Source organism: Sinocyclocheilus anshuiensis, unplaced genomic scaffold, assembly GCF_001515605.1.
Source record: "Sinocyclocheilus anshuiensis isolate Anshui unplaced genomic scaffold, SAMN03320099.WGS_v1.1 scaffold1200, whole genome shotgun sequence".
In the NCBI taxonomy this organism is placed as follows: Eukaryota; Metazoa; Chordata; class Actinopteri; order Cypriniformes; family Cyprinidae; genus Sinocyclocheilus; species Sinocyclocheilus anshuiensis.
Genome location: NW_015542405.1, coordinates 103,572 through 110,193, shown reverse-complemented (window position 1 = coordinate 110,193; position 6,622 = coordinate 103,572). Strand labels below are relative to the sequence as shown.

Below are 6,622 nucleotides of genomic sequence, written 5' to 3'. Positions count from 1 at the left end.
ATGTTCTGTGTGTGTCGTGTGTGTGTGTGTGTGTGTGTGTGTGTGTAGCGTGTCGAAGCAGCACGCTGTGATCCCCAGTCAGGTGTTTGAGCTGGAGGACGGCTCCAGCAGCTATAAGGACTTCGCTATGACTCGTAACAACCGCTTCACCAGCGCCGGCCAGGCATCCAAGAACATCATCCAGCCGCCCTCCTGTGTGCTGCACTTCTACAACGTGCCACCCTGCATCAGCAAGGACGACCTGCAGCGGGTGAGACGCCCGCAAAACGCCTGAAACACATCTCTTACATCTTTATTTGACCCTGCTATTATAGTGGTAACACTTCACAATAGGCTTTCACTAGCTAGCACAAACTAACAATGTTAGTAACTAACTTAGTTACTCTCAGCATTTACTAATACATTATTAAAATCAAAAGCTGTCTCTGTTAAGTTTAGTTAAGGCAGTGTGAACTAACATCAACATGAACATTTTTATTAACTAAGATTAACATAGTTTAATAAATGTTGTACAAATATATTGCTCATTATTAATACGTGTTAGTTAATGCATTAATTAATGAGACAACAAATAAGAACTTACTGTAAAGTGTTACAATTATAGTTTCTATTCATATTTTGAATTAGTTTCTATTTTCTTTTTTTGGAAATAGGTAAAATCAAGCAGGCAGGGTTATTAAAGTTCAAATTAAAAATTAAAACCATACAAAACATTTCTGTTACTTAAAATGAAATAAATGTTAACTGAAACGTTGAGATACTATTAATAGGATTAGTTTTAAATTCATTTTAATTTTAAAGTGATTTTGTTGTGTGTTTTGTCATTTTTATTAGTTGTTTAAAAAAATATTATTTTTATTATTATACAGTAGTTACGAATAGTTCATATAAATACTTAAATAGTTTTTATAAATTTGTTATAGTTTTAGTTATTTTAGTACATCAAGTTAAACTAAATAAAAATAAATGTTACCTTGGCATCGAGCTGAAACAATTGTTTACATATTTATTTTATTTTATTTCAATTGATGTCAAGTTTATTTCAAGTAATGAAAATGTTTTATGGTTTTATTTTAGTGAACTATAATAACACCGTCTGTGTGTCGTTAGCTTCAGTAATTGCTGCTAAAATTGTTCTGTCTTCACTTTTGTCAGTATTTTTGATTATAAAATTTGACTTTTTTAATTTTTTTTAATTTGACGAGTTTCTACAATAACTATTAATATTTTATATTATTGAATCTCATTATCCGAAAGGTTCAGGTCACCCAATTTGCAAAATTTGCAAACAAATTTGTCCCCAGAAGTCAGTTAAATCTGACAAAACCTCAGTTTAAGGACGTCCTCTTTTGAAAAAAAAAATGGTATAAAAATAAAGTAACTAAAGCTTTTTTCCACTGTTAGAGTGCGGAGTTGTCTGTCAGGGTTAGGGTTAGGCTTTAGCATTCATAACTGTGTATAGACGGGTAAATAAGCAGGTGATGAGTGTCGTGTGTCTCACTATCGTCTGCTGTTTTGCAGTTATGCACAGAACACAGCGTCCCAGGATTCAGCAAATACAAAGTGTTTGACGCCAAACGTGAGTCTGAGTTCTGCTGAAATGTAGAAATGTCTGTGATGTGGTTGATCTGACGTGACGTGTGTGTGTCTGCATCCACAGCCAGCTCAAAGACCATCTCTGGCCTGCTGGAGTTCGACAGTAAGACTCACGCCGTGGAGGTTCTGACGGTCCTCAACCACTATCAGATCCGGATCCCCAGTGAGTGACCACCAAACCATCAGATGTTAGCACAGGAAAGATGGAATTAGAAAGACAAGTATTTAGTGTATATTAAAATGTGTTTTTTGTTACATCAGTAATACAGAATATTTCAGTCACTTATGAAATATATTTCGGATAATAATATCATTATGAATCAGTCTCAGCTGTATTTTATTCTGTGTGAAACTGAATTTAACTTTATCCGTTTTAAACTTACAGAGGATGCCATTAAAACCCTGCTGAAAAAACAATAGAACCATCACTGAAAATCCTAATGGTTTCCACTACAAATACCATTACAAACCATCAACTTTTAACCATTAAAACTATTAAAACATGGTTTTCTGTAGCATGTTTTGGGACATGGTCCATTAGGATTTAGTGGTTTTAACAAGCCACCAATAGAAGGCGACCAATTACCAGTAGAGACCCACAGGGTCCATTACAGTTTCCATTAAAACCAATACAAATCCCATTATAACCAGTAAAACCATTGTGTCTATTGTTTTTTTTCCAGCACAGACCTTTATTTCATTTGTAATTATAGGGCAAGATCTACCAAATTATGATTTGTGTAAGAAAAAGGGTTCACTGATGCTCCAGAAGAAAACACGACGCATTGAGAGCTGGGGGTGAAAACTTTTGAACAGGATGGTGATCATGGGTGATTTTTTCTTAGTTTATTAAATGTCATGTATTTTTCATGTCGTACTGCCCTTCAGAAGCTCCGGGTGATCCAGGTGATGTTTACATGAAGACAAACTATGAAAAATTTACACATCGTCATTCTGTTCAAAAGTTTTCACCCCCACGTCGTGTTTTTGAACAGAATTATAATGATGTCATTTTTTCTTAGTTTGTCTAAATATCATATAATAACTATTAATATTTTATATTATTGAATCTCATTATCCGAAAGGTTCAGGTCACCCAATTTGCAAAATTTGCAAACAAATTTGTCCCCAGAAGTCAGTTAAATCTGACAAAACCTCAGTTTAAGGACGTCCTCTTTTGAAAAAAAAAATGGTATAAAAATAAAGTAACTAAAGCTTTTTTCCACTGTTAGAGTGCGGAGTTGTCTGTCAGGGTTAGGGTTAGGCTTTAGCATTCATAACTGTGTATAGACGGGTAAATAAGCAGGTGATGAGTGTCGTGTGTCTCACTATCGTCTGCTGTTTTGCAGTTATGCACAGAACACAGCGTCCCAGGATTCAGCAAATACAAAGTGTTTGACGCCAAACGTGAGTCTGAGTTCTGCTGAAATGTAGAAATGTCTGTGATGTGGTTGATCTGACGTGACGTGTGTGTGTCTGCATCCACAGCCAGCTCAAAGACCATCTCTGGCCTGCTGGAGTTCGACAGTAAGACTCACGCCGTGGAGGTTCTGACGGTCCTCAACCACTATCAGATCCGGATCCCCAGTGAGTGACCACCAAACCATCAGATGTTAGCACAGGAAAGATGGAATTAGAAAGACAAGTATTTAGTGTATATTAAAATGTGTTTTTTGTTACATCAGTAATACAGAATATTTCAGTCACTTATGAAATATATTTCGGATAATAATATCATTATGAATCAGTCTCAGCTGTATTTTATTCTGTGTGAAACTGAATTTAACTTTATCAGTTTTAAACTTACAGAGGATGCCATTAAAACCCTGCTGAAAAAACAATAGAACCATCACTGAAAATCCTAATGGTTTCCACTACAAATACCATTACAAACCATCAACTTTTAACCATTAAAACTATTAAAACATGGTTTTCTGTAGCATGTTTTGGGACATGGTCCATTAGGATTTAGTGGTTTTAACAAGCCACCAATAGAAGGCGACCAATTACCAGTAGAGACCCACAGGGTCCATTACAGTTTCCATTAAAACCAATACAAATCCCATTATAACCAGTAAAACCATTGTGTCTATTGTTTTTTTTCCAGCACAGACCTTTATTTCATTTGTAATTATAGGGCAAGATCTACCAAATTATGATTTGTGTAAGAAAAAGGGTTCACTGATGCTCCAGAAGAAAACACGACGCATTGAGAGCTGGGGGTGAAAACTTTTGAACAGGATGGTGATCATGGGTGATTTTTTCTTAGTTTATTAAATGTCATGTATTTTTCATGTCGTACTGCCCTTCAGAAGCTCCGGGTGATCCAGGTGATGTTTACATGAAGACAAACTATGAAAAATTTACACATCGTCATTCTGTTCAAAAGTTTTCACCCCCAAGTCGTGTTTTTGAACAGAATTATAATGTCATTTTTTCTTAGTTTGTTTAAATATCATATTTTTTCATCTGGCACTGCCCTTCAGAAGTTCCAGGCGATGTTTACATGAAGACAAACTAAGATAAATGTTCAAAAGTTTTCACCCCCCAGCTCTCAATCCATCAGTGAACATCTGAGGCTTTTGGAATAGATGCACATGAGTCCCTCAGTTGTGTTTTGTATGATCCCTCTCTTAAATAATGAACATTTAGCAGATCCTGTGAAGGTTTGAGCGCAGCTGTAGACAGAGCAGATGAGCTGAAGCTGAGCGTTTGTTTCGTGTTCATCGCGTTTTGTTGTTGTTTTTCAGACGGTTCGAACCCGTACACCATGAAGCTGTGCTTCTCCACCTCCTCACACCTCTGAGCCGGAGCGACTGACACCACCATCTTCATCATCATCTTCATCCTCCTCACCTCCTCCTGCTCCTGCTGCTCCTCTCAGACCCAACTCTCCTTCGGTTTTAGTCCTCTTTAGTTTTTCATCTGTAAATCTGATCAAACCAGGAAACTAACACACACAGACACACACACACACTCACACTCACACTCAACACACACTTTCACACACACACACACACACACACACACACACACAGTCTGGATGTAGAATATGATGATGTCACTCCAGATGAACCGCAGGAAGAGGTGATGAAGGACACTAGCGTTTGATGACCATCATCATCTCAACTGGAGAAACTGAAGGACCAGCTGAATACGCGATGAACACTATTATTTATGTGTACAGCAGCGGGTTCACTAGAGACTAACAGATCAGCCGCAGGGTTAACCGCTTAACTAGTCACATGACCTGTAGTTCTGGGTTTGGTTGATGTATGTGACTGCAGCCCTGATCCAGACACACGTCACATGATCAACGCTTCACAGCTGTGTGTGACAGATGTACAGTAAGTTCAGACCAGCCGATATATGACTACTAGTTAGTTTGTAGTTAACTCGGTTTGCACCATTAGTTCAGCTCATAATCTCTCTGTACAGTACTGTAACATGAAGTGATGCTCACCTTTATGATCCACTAACAGAGTTTCTGCAGGTCTGACATTTTTACTTGTTTTAAGCAAAAACTTAACAAAATTTGGATAATATTTTCAGAAAACATGACAGTCATTGTCATGTTGTCAAGTGTACTTGTATAATATTTTCAGAAAACATGACAGTCATTGTCATGTTGTTTAAGTCACTTTACTTGTCAAGTAAACGCATCTTAATTCCAGAATTTGTAGATATTTATACTAGAAAACAAGACAAAGATACTAAAGAAGAAAATCATTTTTTGCCGTGTAAAACTCGTTAGAATGGTCTGCAAATGTAAATGTCTAGAGAGCAAAAAAATTGCTTGTTTTAGCAAGAGTTTGAGCTCTATTACTTTTTAATTGATTTTACTAAAAAATAACTTTAACTAGAATACGGAAATAACTTATTTCTGATCACACTGCAAAAAAAGTGCTGCTGAATTTAAGATTCTCAAATCAAGATACATTTACTGGAGAAACTAAATGACTTAAAATAAGAAGTCTTGTTTTCTGAGAAACTGAATCAAGATCAAGTGAGTTAATGATTTAAAGAAGAATAGAGAAATCGACTTGATTCAAAGGAAAGGTTTCATTCCTCATTGGCAGATATTTGTTCCTGTTTTAATCATAAACTCTTGATTCAGATCAGACTTAATATCTTCATTTTGCACCTCCAGTAAATGCATCTTGACCATGACTTTATGAACTAATATGAATTATGAAGACGTTCTGCTCTGATTTAAAAATGTTTTCAGGCCTTAATTTGTGGAAGAGTGGATTACAACTTCATGAGACCTGCAGAAAGCTTGATGTGAAGCCTTCAGGTCTGTGTTGAAGTGTTTAGTTTGATCTAAATGCAGTCAAAGTTTTTTCTCTTCACTCAGCTGTCAACATTTATTCAACTGAAAACAAGACAAAAATCATCACAAAATAAAATCATATTTTCAAATGTGTAAATAACATGAAGGAACTGTATCTAAAATTAGGAAAGGGCAATAAACAAATACTAATTCAACACATTTTTATAAATTGACATCTTTATTTTAAATATTTTCATTTGTTTTATGTGTTGAAACCGGACACACTGACATGCAGCATTTCAATGGGGTTCATGATTAAGGCTGTTACTCACCTAATGATTGTGAATGTCTTCATCATCATCATCATCGTAGTCATACTGAAGTCTGTGATCATTTCATCAGTCTGCTCTGAGGCTTCAGCTAATGTTTGGTTTATCTGTGGAGTTGAACGGGTCAGCGCTGGATCTAGTAGTGCATTAGTAACTTGAGCTGGTGCTGATGGGCTGATGTGTGTCTGGGTTCTTCAGCGGCTGCAGCGAGAGGAACGTGATGAGCTTCATGTGTGTAACTGACTCAACACATCAGCAGTTCACTGTGAGCATGTGCTGCCATTAAACACCTGCAGGTCACATGACTGTCTGTCATCCATCACACATGAGACACAACCTGACAGAACACACTGCTCTGACACCACAACATGATGACTGTGTGTGTGTGTGTGTGTGTGTGTGAGTGAGAGAGAGAGTGTGTGTG

At 36.8% G+C, this 6,622-nt stretch overlaps 1 pseudogene; it reads left to right on the top strand.

The window, feature by feature from the left end:
- Window positions 1-5,182, top strand: part of LOC107693010 (heterogeneous nuclear ribonucleoprotein L-like) — a 50,284-nt pseudogene extending 45,102 nt beyond the window's left edge.
- The last annotated feature ends 1,440 nt before the right edge of the window (window positions 5,183-6,622 follow it).